Source organism: Paramisgurnus dabryanus, chromosome 9, assembly GCF_030506205.2.
Source record: "Paramisgurnus dabryanus chromosome 9, PD_genome_1.1, whole genome shotgun sequence".
Lineage (NCBI taxonomy): Eukaryota > Metazoa > Chordata > Actinopteri > Cypriniformes > Cobitidae > Paramisgurnus > Paramisgurnus dabryanus.
The window spans coordinates 6,551,997-6,569,496 of NC_133345.1; the positions used below are offsets into that span (position 1 = coordinate 6,551,997).

Consider the following 17,500-nt stretch of genomic DNA (forward strand, 5'->3'; position numbering starts at 1 on the left):
CGAGAGCGGGCGTGCTCAGGGTGGTGTGGCCGTAAGCGAGTGCTGACTCGCTTCGATAGACACTTCAAGACTTATGTGGCAACGCCATGACATCAGTGAACGCTTACAGAAAGATCGCATTCATGGGAAAAAATGACATAAATAATTAATTAATTAAATGCTTACAGAACCTGGTATTCCCAGGCGGTCTCCCATCCAAGTACTAACCAGGCCCGACCCTGCTTGGCTTCCGAGATCAGACGAGAGCGGGCTTGCTCAGGGTGGTGTGGCCGTAAGCGAGTGCTGACTCGATTCGAGAGACACTTCAAAACTAATGTGGCAACGCCATGCCATGGGAGAGCGCTTACAGAAAGGACGCATTCATGGGAAAAATGACATAAATAATTAATTAATTAAATGCTTACAGCACCAGGTATTCCCAGGCGGTCTCCCATCCAAGTACTAACCAGGCCCGACCCTGCTTGGCTTCCGAGATCAGACGAGAGCGGGCGTGCTCAGGGTGGTGTGGCCGTAAGCGAGTGCCGACTCGAATCGACAGACACTTCAAGACTTATGTGGCAACGCCATGACATCAGTGAACGCTTACAGAAAGAACGCATTCATGGGAAAAAATGACATAAATAAATATTTAATTAATTAAATGCTTACAGCACCTGGTATTCCCAGGCAATCTCCCATCCAAGTACTAACCAGGCCCGACCCTGCTTGGCTTCCGAGATCAGACGAGAGCGGGCGTGCTCAGGGTGGTGTGGCCGTAAGCGAGTGCGGACTTGATTCGAGAGACACTTCAAAACTAATGTGGCAACGCCATGCCATGGGAGAACGCTTACAGAAAGGACGCATTCATGGGAAAAATGACATAAATAAATATTTAATTAATTAAATGCTTACAGCACCTGGTATTCCCAGGCAATCTCCCATCCAAGTACTAACCAGGCCCGACCCTGCTTGGCTTCCGAGATCAGACGAGAGCGGGCGTGCTCAGGGTGGTGTGGCCGTAAGCGAGTGCGGACTTGATTCGAGAGACACTTCAAAACTAATGTGGCAACGCCATGCCATGGGAGAACGCTTACAGAAAGGACGCATTCATGGGAAAAATGACATAAAAAATTAATTAATTAAATTCTTACAGCACCAGGTATTCCCAGGCGGTCTCCCATCCAAGTACTAACCAGGCCCGACCCTGCTTGGCTTCCGAGATCAGACGAGAGCGGGCGTGCTTTTTTTTTTTTTTTTTTTTTTTTTTTTTTTTTTTTTTTTTTTTTATTAAAGTTTCTATTCAATTTACAACACATTATACAAAAAACATATTAAAACATTTACCCACAAAACATTATAAATAAATAATTACATGTCAAAAGCTTCATTGCCATTCGGCAACGTCCAGTGAAAATCTTCAAACACTTCACACACATCATGGTTAAAAACATCATAATATTCAATCAGTTTGTTTTGATTCTTAAAATAAAAAAACAGGCATTTCAGATAGTTTTCCACTTTCATTTTAAAGATCATATCTACATCTATGACTCTCTTCTCTCTTTTGGCTACCGCTCTTCTTTCCCATATTGCTCTTTTCCTAAGCATCACCAGTAGATTTATTACTTTACTATTTTTGTGGTCACCCAACATCATCACTTTATTCCAGTCCATGTCCTTTTCACATTTTTCATCTTTCAAACGTTCAAAAAGTCTTTTACATTTTGCATTGAGACTGTCCAGTTTTTTACAATATAAAAACAAATGTAAGAAACCTTCATCTTCTTCTTTACAAACTTTACATATTGAACTTTGCTCTTTTCCAATTTTGTACAACAATGTATCTATAAAAATTGCTTTGTGTCGTATCAGGTACTCCAAATTCCCTAATTTTGTTTCAACCATTTTGCCTCTCATATTATCCCATATCTGAGCTTCTTTTAGGTCTTTGTATTTATGTAACCAATACTCATTTACCTTGGGTTTCTTAAAAACACCATCTCTTAAAATCTGGTACAAAATTTTAACAGAACATTCTTGAAAAACATATTTTCTCTCCTCCGACTTTACACATACATCAATTTCTTGATTCCCCTGCTCCATACTTTCAATTTTATTAATCCAGTCCCTTGGTATAGCTTCCTTTATAATATTATAATTTTTCTGGATTTCTTGTCTAGTGTAATCTTCTTTTGCTTCATCCATTGTGTCCACAATGTACTGAACAGGTAAAAACCCCTCTTTAAACTCATATAAAATATCTCTCACCTTCATGATCCCCACATCCCACCATTTCTTAAAAAACATTTCTTTCCCTTGGTGTACAATATTCTTATTTAGAAACAAAGGTTGGTTTAAAATGTTTTCTCTCCCTTGAGGAGTATACTGCACATACTTTAGAAAATATCCCCAAGCACTTAACATTTCTTTATAAAAGTCAGGTAGACCTTGTACCATCCAATTCTTCGTTTTCATCCATAAAATATTTTTACCCAAGTTAAAACTCCCACATTTGTTTAAAAAATACAACATCGTACTTTTCCATGTCGTTACAATGCCTTCATCCAAAAACTTTTTCACAATTTTAACTCTCAAACTTTTCTTTCTTTCTGCAACATCAATCAAACCTAAACCTCCATTCTCTACTGCTCCTATTATAGTGTGATAGGCAATTCTCGGAGGCTTTCCTTCCCATAAATAATCCAAGAAAAATCTTTTTAGTCTTTGCTCTGCCCATAGAGGCATACTTGACACATATAATGCATACCATAATTTAGATACCATTAAGATATTAAGGATTAAAACTTTACCTTTCAGACATAACGTTCTTAATTTCCACTGGTTCAATCTTCTTTCAATACCCCCTATAATGCCTTCCCACATGGTATTATTTGTTTGCTTATTATCATGCCCCATTAAAATTCCTAAGATCTTCGTTTCTTGAGTTTCTTTAAAAGTAAAAGAACTTGTTAATTCTTGAATTTCCCCAAATCTCATGTACACAGTTTTCTCTTCATTTATTTTCCCTCCTGATACCTTACAAAATTTCTGAACTATTCCCATCGCTGCTTGCACACTTTGAATATCTTTCACAATTAGCGTAGTGTCGTCAGCATATTGGAACATCTTCACCCCTTCATCACTTCCTTTAATATTAACTCCTGTGATATTCCCTGCTTGCTTTATTGCCAGCCCCAGTGGCTCAGCAACCAAGGAATATAAAAGGGCAGATAATGGACATCCTTGTCGAATTGATCTGGTAAGCTTAAAGCATTGTGTTAAAAACCCATTACATTTAACCCGTGTTACAGCCCCTTTATATAAAATCTTAATCCATTTGATAAAATTATCACCAAAATCAAAGCTTTTTAAGACTCTAAATAAAAATTCATGCTCCACTCTGTCAAATGCTTTTTCAAAATCCAAGCTTATCACATAGCCTTCTATATTTTCCTCCTCCATATACCTTATAGTATCTTTTATGCTTATTGTAGTGTCAGCTATATCCCTCCCTTTTATGCCATATGATTGATTACTTTCTATGATGCTTGGCATCACTTCTTTTAGTCTATTGGCTAGAATCTTTGATAGAATTTTCAGGTCTGTATTTAACATTGTTAACGGTCTATAGTTCTTTAAGTCTGCCTTATCTCCCTTTTTCTTATATATCACCTTCATTAATCCCATACCCATTCTCAAGTTCATCTTTCCTTTCTTAAATATCTCATCATACACTTCCTTTAAAATACCTATTAAAACCTCCTTAAAAACTATATAAAATTCACTTCCCAAACCATCTATTCCTGGACTCTTCTTCTTATTTAGTTCACCTATTGCTCTTTCAATTTCTTCTGTACTTATACTTTTATTGCAATCTTTTTTCCCTTCCTTTCCAACTTTTGTTTTTATTAACTTAAGCAACTCTTCCCCTTCATCTTGCACTCCATCTGTTGTAAATAATTCCTCATAATATATTTTAATTTCTCTCAAAATATCTTCATTCCTTTCAACTTCTTCTCCATTCTTCTTTTTAACTACTTTTATTGTTTCCGCATTTCCTTTCCTTCTTTCTAGATCGAAAAAAAACTTTGTACACTTTTCTCCTTCAATTACATATTGCGCTTTACTTCTCAACCTTGCACCTTCATACTTCTTGTCTTCTAATTCTTTAAGTTGATCTTCTAGATCTTTTATTTTCATTATATCCTTCTCATTCCGATTTAACTCCTTTTCTAAATTCTCTCTTATTTCTTTACCCCTATACCTTTTGCATTTCTCTATCAATCGGCATATCTTTATTGTGTGAATTTTCACTAAGTACTTGACATTTTCCCACCACAATCTTTTGTCCTCCATATACATTGCATTATGCTTTTCATTTTCTATGAGCTCCTTTATATCTTGTACATAACTTTCCTCTTTTAAAATCTCCACATTTAAAGCCCAAACCCCTGGACCTTTCTTACGCTTACTCCAATCAATTTGCATAAACATTGATTTGTGATCACTTAAACTAGTTCCCTCATATCTTATCTTGTCAATAAATCCTTCTAGGTTTCTTGTGCATAAAGTAAAATCAATTCTGCTTTGACATATAAAATCCCCAACCATTTGTCTTCTAGAAAATTGTTTTCTTTTCCCGTTCCTTTCTCTCCACACATCGACTAGTTTGTAAGTTTCCATTATTGATTTCAATTCTTTCCTTCCTGTATCAGTTTTAAAAACCATACCATCCACCATATCTATATTGCTTAAAACTGTATTAAAATCTCCCATCAAAATGGCCATTTTGTACTTTAGTAAAACCGTCCTTAAATTATAAAAAAACTGTTTCTTTTCCTTCTCCTCATTAGGTGCATGTACATTTATCACAATTATTTTGTTTTCTTCATATTCCATCTCAATGGCTAAACACTTCCCAACATTATCTTTATATACCACTTTACAAACAATGTTCTTGTTTTTCCTTATTAAAAAGGCCACCCCTCTGCCATAGCTCTTGTCTTGATTGTTGTAAAAAATATCCCCATTCCACCTCTTCCTAATTTCACATATATGTGTTTCTCTCCAATTTGTTTCTTGCAACAAAATCACATCCTCATTTTTAAACATCTCTTTCACTTTTTCAAGCTTGTTAAAGTTTAAAAGTCCTCTGGCATTAAAGGTGACCAGATTTAAAACCATATGAGAGATGTAATAAATAAAAAGTATATAAAAAGGAAGTGAAAGCATTAAATGCACCATAATTCTCTCTTTAGTTCATGTCCTCTATATCTTCTAAGCATTCATATCTGTTTTTCAAAAGAGTTTTTCTCCTTATTCCTTTTAAGTTTGGCTTTACCTTTAGTTGTCTTCTTCTTTTGTAGGTTTTCACTGATAATCCAGCATGTTCTTCTTTATCACTGTTAGAGCTCTCATCTCCATCCAGTCCTCCATCTTTAGTGGTTGGTGCATCCAACAACTCACGCAAACTCTCTTGTGAAGATTGTTCCTCTGGCTCTTTAAGTTCCATCCTCTGTCTTTCCCTCCCTTCTTCCTCTTTGTCTAATATATCCATCACATTTTTCACAGTCTTATCAATAACACTTCCCACCTCAACGTCTGGCTTTTGATGTAAAAGTTTGTGTTGATCCTCCATTTGTTCAACATTGTCATTATATTCAGCAGTTCCATCGATTCTTATCTCTTTTGTAGAGAGAGCCTCTGGATCTATTACGTTTTCTCGCCCATGCACTTGCTCGCCAGCACAATGCTCATCATCATTTTCAAACCAACATTCACATTTGTTTAGAGCCTTTTTGCAATCCATACACCTTACCGCCGTGCAATCTCTCCCAAAATGTCCCCTCTCGTCACATACATAGCACTTGAAAGCAGGGCAATCTTTCATTATATGATCTGGGCACATGCACAGCCGACAGGTTTTAACCTGATGGCTGTGCATCACCCGAAAATATTGAAGCCCTTCAGCCGTATCGAACTTAGTACTGTAGGGGAGAGAGGTAACCTCCTTCGGGAACATTGTTTTAACAAATCTTGTCCCATCCTCGATAGTGGTGCCAGGATAAAGGCGTCTTTTAATAGCTGAAATGGGGATAACTCCCCACCCTTCAAGTTTTTCTAAAATTTTGTGATCGCTTATGTAAGCGGGCAAGTGCATAAACGAGACCACGCAGTGTTTGTTTATTAGTTTCTTTACCTCACAAATCATGCCTTTGATGCCTAGTCCATCCATTAATAAATCGACGTCGTCCACATGTTCTAAAGTCACTTCATATTCTTTGTTTTGTTTAGGCCTTACCGCTAAAATTTTCCCCACTCCAATTATCTCTGTTACAGCTGTAATTATATCCTCCGCTCTGGCATTCACATTAGATGTCTCCACAGTTACTGTTGCTTCTTTTAAATAATCCTTCACCGGTTTCTTTCTACTTTGTTCCTTGTCCATGTCGTTTCCATTTTGTATTTCTTTGTCCTTTCCCTTTTCGATCATCAAGCGTGTATCCTCATCCATATCAATTTTCGATGCCATTAGTCTGTCCAACAATTGTGTTTGAATAAAAAGAAAGGCACAAGTACCAAAAATAAAATTTCTACCCCCCCCAAGCAGCGATAGCTGCTGGGAGGAATAAAGAAAAAATACTTTGTAAAAAATAAAAGACTTTCTAAATAAAGTGATAAAACAAACAAAATAACTACAAAAAATGTGGTGAGCCTTCCTCACCAAACTGCAGCCAACTCACTTCCTGGAACGTACCAAGTCGGGCGTGCTCAGGGTGGTGTGGCCGTAAACGAGTGCTGACTCGATTCGAGAGACACTTCAAGGCTAATGTGGCAACGCAATGACATCGGTAAATGGTTACAGAAAGGACGCATTCATGGGAAAAAATGACATAAAAAAATAATTAATTAATTAAATGCTTACAGCACCTGGTATTCCCAGGCGGTCTCCCATCCAAGTACTAACCAGGCCCGACCCTGCTTGGCTTCCGAGATCAGACGAGAGCGGGCGTGCTCAGGGTGGTGTGGCCGTAAGCGAGTGCTGACTCGATTCGAGAGACACTTCAAGGCTAATGTGGCAACGCAATGACATCGGTAAATGGTTACAGAAAGGACGCATTCATGGGAAAAAATGACATAAAAAAAATTATTAATTAATTAAATGCTTACAGCACCAGGTATTCCCAGGCGGTCTCCCATCCAAGTACTAACCAGGCCCGACCCTGCTTGGCTTCCGAGATCAGACGAGAGCATTTCTTAACCTTCTCTTTAATAACTAAGGCCTATTAACCCTTGCACTAAACTAACAAATAACATTTCTGTATACATTCATAAACTAAATTACCATCAGTAAGTGTTTGTGTTTTGATTTATTTTGGATTGTTTACAGTCATAGTATTGACTTTATTATGTTCCATCTTTGTTATTCCACAGTTTTAATGAATTTGCTATTTTATGTGGAAAAATATGAATAAGTGAAAGTGATCCTAAAACTTCTGAATGGGTAGTCAATGTTACTTAAGCTAGTTAAACAGAAAAAAATATAATACTGCTAGGTGTAATTGCATAGCAAGCTACATAATAATATATTATACTTTATTAATATATAGCAGTATACATACTTTTATCCTCTGTATGTTTCTCCTCATCTTTCCTCTTTTAACCTGGGCACTTTGATGGCAATTTTTCTTATCTGTAGATTATATGAAGCATTACATCTACGGCTCTGCCTCATATTATGCGGTGTCTCCGTTAGAAGCTGTGACTTGTTGATGTGAGCCCCACCGCAGCTCTTCTCTGAGTAACAGCTGATATTCACCCGGAAGTAACAAATCTTCTCAGGACAAACACTACAAAGTCCTGACCAGATTAACTGATCGCATGGTGACAATGATATGATTGACGCGAGGTTCAGATGAGGAATTAAAGTCCGATCACGCATTCCGTTATCCTCGCAATCACGGAGTGCGCGAGGCTCAAGGCTGCGTAGCAACGGGTGACGTGACCCACGCCACGGAACGCAACTTCCGCTCCCAAGCAGTAAGAAACGCCTTGACTCGTTTTAACGTGCGTTGTTAGACGCGAAATGTGAACGAACCCTTAAACGTTTTATTTAAAATGAAATGTATATGAAACAAAGTGAATAAAAATCTTTCTGCGGGCCAAATTATGTTATATTGTTGAAAGGTGCCGCGGGCCGCAGAGAGGGGGAGGGCGGGCCGCAAATGGCCCGCGGGCCGGGAGTTTGAGACCACTGGGCTTACAGCACCTGGTATTCCCAGGCGGTCTCCCATCCAAGTACTAACCAGGCCCGACCCTGCTTGGCTTCCGAGATCAGACGAGAGCGGGCGTGCTCAGGGTGGTGTGGCCGTAAGCGAGTGCAGACTCGATTCGAGAGACACTTCAAAACTAATGTGGCAACGCCATGCCATGGGAGAACGCTTACAGAAAGGACGCATTCATGGGAAAATATGACATAAATAAATATTTAATTAATTAAATGCTTACAGCACCTGGTATTCCCAGGCGGTCTCCCATCCAAGTACTAACCAGGCCCGACCCTGCTTGGCTTCCGAGATCAGACGAGAGCGGGCGTGCTTTTTTTTTTTTTTTTTTTTTTTTTTTACAAAATTTTATTTCAAACAAATCTCTGTTTACAACACAAAATATTCACATTATCATTTTAAATACATTACATAGGAGTAAAAATTAAAATGAAAGACATTGTAACTTGTTTTTACAGTTGCAATTCCAGACCATTCAGTGTATTTTTTACAAAGGGATTATTCTTCAATATTAACTTATCAAATACTTCCAGTTTACCTTCATTATCGAAATACACCTCCAGCTTCTTTACATATTCTTCCAATTTTCTTTTATAATTAACCCACAGGTCCATTTTCTTTCCTCTTTCTCTTACTAAGTTTCTTCTACACCATATTGTAGACCTTGCCACACTTAAAAAAATATTTATCACATTTCTCATTTCACATTCTATGTTGACACCAAATAAAAACACACAATTCCATCTTTGCTCATTCTCAATGTCAACACTTTTCTCACCCATCAATACTTTTACCACATTTTTTATCTTTAACCTAAAAGTCTGAAGTTCTGTACATGATATGAACATATGCAAAATCCCCTCATCTTTGACTAAACAAACTTTACATAGGGGACTTTGTACCATCCCAATTTTATACAACTTTAATTCTGAGAATACAATGTTATGCCTTATACAAAAGTCCAAGTTTTCCATCCTTGCATCCATATACCATTTTCTCAAATTTTTCCATAAGATGTTCTTGTCAATATCATTGAAAACTTTTTCCCAGAACTGTGAAGCTATAGGCTCCTTAAAAGCCTCCTTTCTAAAAAGGACATAAAAATCCTTAACATTACATTGATTAAAAAGGGCGTCCTCTCCCTTTTCTTTTAGAAATATCTTAAAGTTTTCTTCTTTATTCCCTTTTATCTCTTGTTGCTCAATCCAGTGTTTTGGAATTGCTTCTTTTACCTGATTATATTGTTTTTCTATGATTTTCACATTAACGGTATCTTCAACTTCTTCTATTTCATCTATAATGGCGTGCAAGGGTAGAAATCCTTTTTTTACTTCATATAAAACATCTCTAATTCTCTTGAAACCAGCATTAATCCATTGTTTAAAATACAGTTCTTTATCCATGAATAATATATTTTCATTTAAAAAGAGTGGTTGATTTAAGAATTCCTCTCTTTTCCCCGGCTTTACACATAAGTGTTTTTTAAAGTCCCTCCATGCTTCTAAAACTTCCACATAGAATTCTGGTATTCCAGTTATCATAGTTTGCTTCAATTTCATCCACAAAATATCTGAACCTATTCCCATATTTCCACACTTGTTTAAAAATATCCTCATTATCTTTTTCCATTCTTCTTGATTTTCATCATTTAAAAACCTTTTAACTGTTTTGATTCTAAAACTCTTTTTCTTTAAATCCGGATCTTGTAAACCTAATCCACCCTCTTCCACTGGCCCTATTATTGTTTCATATGCAATTTTTGAAGGTTTAGAATCCCATAAAAAATTTAAAACTGCTGCTTTTATTCTTTTTGTTGTGTTTGTTGGCAAAGGTGTAACCCCCAACACGTACCACATTTTAGCCAACATAAGAGCATTTAAAACTAATACTTTTCCTCTTAACGTTAGATCTCTTTGTTTCCAAAAATTTAAAACTCTTTCCATATTTCCAACAACTTCTTCCCAAATCAAATCCCTCATATTTTTTTCATTTTTTCCAATTCTTACCCCTAAAATTTTCAAGCTTTCTTCATTATTAAATGGGTAAAAACTTTCAATTTTTTCTCCCTCCCCTATTTGCATATAAGCTGTTTTCTGTATATTTATCTTTGCCCCTGAACCTTTACAATATTTTTCTAAAATTTCCATTGCTTTCCTGACACTTTTAATATCTCTCACTATTAATGTGGTGTCGTCTGCATATTGGTATATTTTTTGTAGTTCATCATTTTCTTCTAGATCTATCCCCTTAATTTCCTTTTCTTCTCTTATTGCCAGCCCGAGCGTTTCAGCCACAAGACTATACAATTGAGCTGACAATGGACATCCTTGTCTAATGGATCTAGTTATAGTAAAGGGCTCAGTTAAAAACCCATTACACTTTATTTGACTTTTGGCTCCACTATATAGAATTTTCAACCATTTTATAAAGTTCTCTCCAAACTCAAACTTTTCTAAAATCCCAAATAAAAACTCATGCTCTACTCTATCAAATGCTTTTTCAAGATCAAGACTTATAACATACCCACTTTTCTTTTTAGCCATCATATAACTCATCACATCCCTAATGTTGCAAACAGTATCTGTAATGTCCTTTCCTTGTATCGCATATGCCTGATTTGTTTCTATTATATTAGGTAAAATTTTCTTCAATCTATTCGCTAAAATCTTCGCTATAAGTTTAAAATCTGTATTTAACATAGTTAATGGTCTATAATTTTGTAAATCATGTTTATCTCCCTTTTTCTTATAAATCAATTTAACAATCCCTATTCCCATAAAATTACTTGTTTCCTTTTTTTTTTAATATCTCATCAAACACTTCTTTCAAGATCGGTACCAGCACTTCCTTAAATGTTTTATAGAATTCGCCAGACAATCCGTCTCTTCCTGGACTTTTACAATTCTTCAACTGCATTATAGCTTCTTCTATTTCTTCCTCTTTAATATGTTCGTCACTTAATTTTTTATCATCTGTATCCAACTTCTTCTTAATTTTTTCTATTAAAAATTATTTTTCATTTTCTCCTATTCCTTCTTTACTAAACAACTTCTTATAAAATTCCATTATTTCCCTTAAAATTCCTCCTGTTTCTTTAACCATTTCCCCATTCCTCCCTTTTAATTCTTTGATCAAACTAGCCCTCTGTCTATTTTTCTCCAGATTAAAGAAAAACTTTGTGCACTTTTCCCCCTCTACCATATATTTAGCTTTACTTCGTATCATTGCCCCTTTAAATTTTTTCTCCTCTATTTCTCTTAGTTTGTCTTCTAATATGAATGTTTTTTGGATGTTTTCTCCTCCTTCATTTACAATCTGTTTTAATTCATTTCTTATTTCTTTCTCCTTAACAGTTTTTGCCCTTTGCACTAATTTACTCAAGTCTCTTGCATATTTCCCTATTCTGTATTTAACATTATCCCACCATATTCTCTTATCTTCTTTGTACATTGAAGTTTTTTGTTCCTCTTTTATCAATTCCTTAATTCTTTTCTTAAAACTCACCTCCTTTAAAAGTTCTGTATTTAAAATCCACAAGCCTGGCCCCCTCTTTACTCCACTTAGATCCATATGTCCCCATAAAACTTTATGATCGCTAAGAGACGTTTCTTTATAATAAATATTATCAACTACTTTCATAAAGTCCCTGTTACAAATCATAAAATCTATTCTGCTTCTACAAATAAAATTTTTAACTATTTGTTCTCGTGAGAATTCTTTGATACCTTCATTCCTTTCTCTCCAAATATCCACTAGGTCATTTTCTTCCATCAAACTTTTAAGCTCTTTTCTTCCTCTATCCTATTTGAAAATCATCCCTTCTGCCATATCCATTTTGCCAAATACAGTGTTAAAATCCCCCATTATTAAAACCTTTCCCCACTTTTCAATTAATGCCCTTAATGTGTTGAAAAATACTACTTTTTCTTTTTCTACCACAGGTGCATGAACATTACATAAAACAATTCTATCCCCTTCTTCATTAATTTCTATTGCCATACATTTACCTTCACCATCATTATAAACCTCCTTCACATTCTCACACACTCCTTTTTTAATTAATATTGCTACCCCTCTCCCTTTTCTCCCATCCCCATTGTTATAAAAGACCTCTCCTTTCCATTTCTTTTTAAAATTATTCATTACTTCTTCCTTCCAATTTGTCTCTTGAATCATTAAGATATTTGCCCGTTTACAAAATTCTTTTAACTTTTCAAATTTCTCATAGTCCAATAAACCCCTCACATTAATTGTGGCAATGTTCAGCACCATTAAGGTTAAAATAATCCAAATTATTCTTCTCATTCTATTTCGTCTTCAGTTCCAGATAACACTTCAAAGCTGTTCTCATTTTGTCCTCTTCTATTTATTTCTTTTTCTTTGATTTTCATTCTCATTAAGTGTCTTCTTTTAGCCTTTTCAATATTTGGGCTTACCCTTATCTGTCTTCTTCTTGTTGTCACCTGTTCCCAGTCTTTTTTAATGTCACTTCTTTCATCTCTGTCCATCTCCTCTTCTTCCTCTTGTATTTTTGATAGTTCTTGTTCGCCTTCTTTACTCTTTAATCCTTCATCCTCATTTTCATTGTCCACATCCTCTTCCACTGTATCTCCCTTTTGTTCTTCCTCCTCCACCAACTCCTCTTCCATTGCTTCTGTATATTCCTCATCATCTTCATCATCATTTTGGACATCCTTAGTATCTTCCGCCTCTTTTCCTGCTTCATTTTCTTGTTCCCACCAACATTCACATTTCACTAGCACCTTTTTACAATCTGGGCAGCGCACTGCATCACATTCTCTGGCGAAGTGCCCCGTCTCTCCACAGTTATGACATTTAAACTCCGGACAGTCCTTCATAATGTGTCCAGGCCCCATACACAATCTGCAGAGTTTTATCTGACGATCATGTATTACCCTGAAATACTGCTCCCCTTCTGCTGTTTCAAATCGTGTACTGTAAGGAAGTGATGGTACTTCTTTAGGAAACTTTACTTTCACATAACGGGTGCCGTCTGTGATCTGTGTTCCTGGATAATATCTCCTTTTGATTATTGAATTTGGTGTTACTCCCCATGCATATAGCTTACTTGTTATAGTCTCATCAGAAATATAAGCAGGCAGGTGCATGAAGGAAACAATGCATTCCTTTGTTTGTAAGCTTCTTACTTCACACAAAATTTCTTTGATAATAAGACCTTCTTTAAGAATTTCACATACTTTCTCATTTTCCAGTGTCATTTCATATTCCTTGTTTGCTCTTGGTCTCACAGCTAAAATGTTTGTAACTCCAATTTTTTCTTTCAAAGAATTGATGACATCTTCAGCTTTAACTTCTTTCACCTGAGCCGCATTGACAATCAATGTTGCTTCCTTAGAATATTTTTTATATTCAAATCCATGCATCCTCCTACCTTCATCTTCACCATGTTTGCCATTCTGAAATTCATTTAGTCCATTGTCTGTTCCTTGATCTTTCTCCATACGTTTCTCTTCCTCCATGTTCAAGTCTTTGCCAGGTAGGCCGTCCATTGTGCGCAAAAGCGCCTTTTTTGTCAGCTTCTGAGCAAAGCTCAGAGCTGCTGTAACAAATCTTTTTCAACAAAAAGAAATATGCAACTATTTTTAACAAATAATAGAAAACTTTTTTTGAAAATAAACCAAATAAAGCAAACTGTTGGGAGAGCCTTTCCCTCCCTACTGTAGCCAAACACTTCCTTGTTGCTCTCTAGCGCTCTCAGGGTGGTGTGGCCGTAAACGAGGGTTTTCATCAGCATCTGGTAACTTCCAGTTTAGTTCCTCTAAAACACAACAGACTTCTCTTGTAAAAACATCATAAAAAGTTTGCAACATTTTTGTACACTTAAAATGCACATACAGTTTTTCTATATATGATTCTGTTCTCCTTTTAAAAACATTCCAAACATCCATCACAATATTTTCTTTTTTTGCCACAGTTCTCCTTTCCCAAATTGCACTTTTCATCATCATTATACACAGATTTATAAACTTCTTGTTTTGACCTTTCTTTTCAAAACCAAACATAACCACTCTGTTCCATTCAATTTCATTTTCATTCCAATCCACAGTTAAATCTTTAATCATACTTTTACATTTCCTTAAAAAATTCTCCAATTCTGTGCAAAATAAGAACATATGTAAAATCCCCTCTTCTTTTTCCTTGCACACTTTACACATTGCATTTTGAGCTAAACCAATTTTATATAAAACCGACTCTGTAAAAACCACTTTTTGTCTTATAATATACTCTAAACTTTGCAATTTTGTTTCCACACATTTACCTTTCATGTTTCCCCATATATCCTCCTCTGTTAAATCTTTGAATTTTCCCAACCAGTACTCATTTACAATTGGCACTTTAAAAACTCCATCTCTAAAAACACAATAAAACCTTTTTACATTACATTCTTTAAAATCAACAGTATTTTCCTCCATTTTCACATAAATATTCATTTCTTTTGGATCTTCATCCATACACTCTATTCTTTTAATCCAGTCTCTTGGTATTGCATTCTTAATCATTTCATATTTGTTGGTTATTTCTGTTTTATTATATTCTTCTTTTGCTAATTCCATTGCATTCATTACATACTGTATCGGTAAAAACCCCTCTTTAAACTCATACAGAATATCTCTCACCCTCGTTATCCCCACTTCCATCCATTTCTTAAAAAATATTCCTTTCCCTTGTTTTAAAATATTGTTATTTAAGAACAAAGGTTGATTCAAAATGTTTTCTCTCCCATGCGGATCATACTCAATTTTCGTTAAAAACTTTCCCCAGGCACTTAAAATTTCCCTATAAAACTCAGGTAGTCCTTCCGTCATCCAGACTTTTGTTTTCATCCATAAAATTCCATCCCCTAAGTTAAAATTACCAGCTTTGCTTAAAAAGTATTTCATTGTTTTCTTCCAACCAGTTTTGATATCTTCATTTAAATATTTCTTAATAATTTTCACTCTCAAAGCATTTTTTCGTTGTTCCACATCCATTAATCCTAAACCGCCCTTTTCCACCGCCCCTAAAATTGTGTTGTATGCAATCCTCGATGGTTTCCCCTCCCATATAAAATCAAGAAAACCTTTCTTCAACCTTTGTTCCATCCATACAGGCATTTCGGATACATATAAAATATACCAAAGTTTAGACACCATTAAAACATTTAAAATTAAAACCTTCCCTTTCAAATTTAAAGTTCTTAGTTTCCAAAATTGTAACCTCCTCTCTATATCTGTTACCATTTGTTCCCACATTTCCTCTCTTACTTTCTTCTCATTCTTCCCCATTAAAACACCTAAAATCCTCATTTTTTTCAACTTCTTTAAAATCAAAGCAATCTTTTAAATCCTTGGCTTTACCAAATCTCATATATGTTGTTTTATCCTCATTTATTTTGCTTCCAGACCCTCTACAATATTTTCCTACAACCTTCATAACTTCTTTGATACTTTCTTGTCCTTTTACAATTAACGTTGTGTCATCAGCATATTGAAAAACTTTTCCATCTGCTTTATTCCCTTCAATTTCTATGCCTATTATTTTCTTATTTTGTCTAATGGCTAGTCCTAAAGGTTCTGATACCAGCGAGTATAATAATGCTGAGAGCGGACAACCCTGTCTAATTGATCTTGTAATTTTAAAACAGTCTGTTAAAAAACCATTACATTTTATTTTTGTTAATGCACCCTTATATAAAATCTTAATCCATTTAATAAAATTTTCTCCAAAACCAAAACTCTTTAAAATTCCAAATAAATACCCATGCTCCACTCTATCAAAAGCTTTTTCAAAGTCCAAACTGATTATATATCCCTCTTCATTTTTTTCTTTCATGTACCATATAGTGTCTCTTATACTCATCGTTATATCTGCAATATCTCTCCCTTTAACTCCATATGCTTGATTCGTTGTAATTATACTTGGCATTATTTCCTTTAACCTGTTGGCTAAAACTTTCGCTAAAATCTTCAAATCCGTATTCAGCATCGTGATTGGTCTATAGTTTTTTAAATCTACTTTTTCTCCTTTCTTTTTATAAATCAGCTTCATTAAACCCATCCTTGTTCTTTCATTTATTTCTCCTTTTTCAAAAATCTCTTTAAAAACCTCATTTAAAATCTTTGTTAAAACTCCTTTAAAACACACATAAAATTCTGTTCCCAAACCATCTATTCCAGGACTTTTATTTTTATTTAATTGATTTATTGCTATTTCAATCTCTTCCTCTCTGATCACTTGGTCACATTCCTTTTTATTCTCCTCACTTACTGTTGTTTTTATCATATTTAAAAGTTTGTTCATTTTCTCCTCCTCCACGCTCCTTGCACTAAACAAATCCTCATAAAAAATCTTAATTTCTCCTAAAATCTTTTCATTTCCTTTTACAATTCCTCCATTTGAACCCCTTATTTCTTTTATTGTTTCAGCTTTCCCTCTGCTTTTCTCCAGACCAAAAAAGAACTTGGTACATTTTTCTCCCTCCACCACATATTTTGCTTTACTTCTTAGCATCGCCCCCTCATATTTCTTTTCTTCTATTTCTTTTAATTTTTCTTCAATTTCCCTAATCTTTTGTATGTCCTTATCTCTTTGTTTAATTCCATTTCTAAACTTAATTTCATTTCTTTTTCTTTGTATTTTTTACATTGTTGTATTAAACTACAATATTTCATTGAATATTTTTTAATTAAAAACTTAACATTTTCCCACCATATCCTCTTATCCTCTTTATACATTCCATTTTCCTTTTCTTTTTCTATAATTTCCTTAACCTTTGACACATAGTGCTCATCCTTTAAAATTTGTGTATTTAAAATCCAAACTCCTGGTCCTCTTTGCATTTTACTCCAGTCCAACTTAAAAAATAAAAACTTATGATCACTAAAACTTGTTTCCTCATACTTCATATTTTCTATAAAATTCTCCACATTTCTTGAACATAAAACAAAATCAATTCTGGTTTGGCATACAAACTGCCCCACTATTTGTCTTCTTGAAAATTCCTTTTTCCTTGCATTTCTTTCCCTCCACACATCTATCATATTATTTTCACCCATTAAAATTTTTAATTCTTTTCTTCCCATATCGTTTTTAAAAACCATTCCTTCTGCCATATCTTGTTTACTGAACACAGTATTAAAATCCCCCATCATTATTACCTCTTTATGTTTTCTTACAATATTTCTTAAAATGTTAAAAAACTCTTTCTTTTCCTT

At 35.0% G+C, this 17,500-nt stretch overlaps 4 non-coding genes and 3 pseudogenes across 4 annotated transcripts in view; all 7 read right to left on the reverse strand.

The window, feature by feature from the left end:
- The window catches only part of LOC135763381 (5S ribosomal RNA), a 119-nt gene extending 82 nt beyond the window's left edge, over positions 1-37 (reverse strand). The window contains exon 1 of the ribosomal RNA XR_012337533.1: positions 1-37. This exon is cut by the window's left edge and continues 82 nt beyond it. This is a non-coding gene — a ribosomal RNA (5S ribosomal RNA).
- A 121-nt stretch (positions 38-158) lies between these two features.
- LOC135761829 (5S ribosomal RNA) lies at positions 159-277 on the reverse strand (annotated as a pseudogene).
- A 120-nt stretch (positions 278-397) lies between these two features.
- Positions 398-516, reverse strand: LOC135763026 (5S ribosomal RNA). The gene has a single exon (XR_012337546.1). It is a non-coding gene; the product is annotated as a 5S ribosomal RNA (ribosomal RNA).
- Positions 517-641: 125 nt separating this feature from the next.
- Positions 642-760, reverse strand: LOC135762650 (5S ribosomal RNA; annotated as a pseudogene).
- Positions 761-884: 124 nt separating this feature from the next.
- On the reverse strand, positions 885-1,003 carry LOC135764090 (5S ribosomal RNA; annotated as a pseudogene).
- A 5,894-nt stretch (positions 1,004-6,897) lies between these two features.
- On the reverse strand, positions 6,898-7,016 carry LOC135723099 (5S ribosomal RNA). Its single transcript, XR_010522813.1, has one exon. It is a non-coding gene; the product is annotated as a 5S ribosomal RNA (ribosomal RNA).
- Positions 7,017-8,236: 1,220 nt separating this feature from the next.
- On the reverse strand, positions 8,237-8,355 carry LOC135722077 (5S ribosomal RNA). Its single transcript, XR_010521824.1, has one exon. It is a non-coding gene; the product is annotated as a 5S ribosomal RNA (ribosomal RNA).
- Between the last annotated feature and the right edge of the window lie 9,145 nt (positions 8,356-17,500).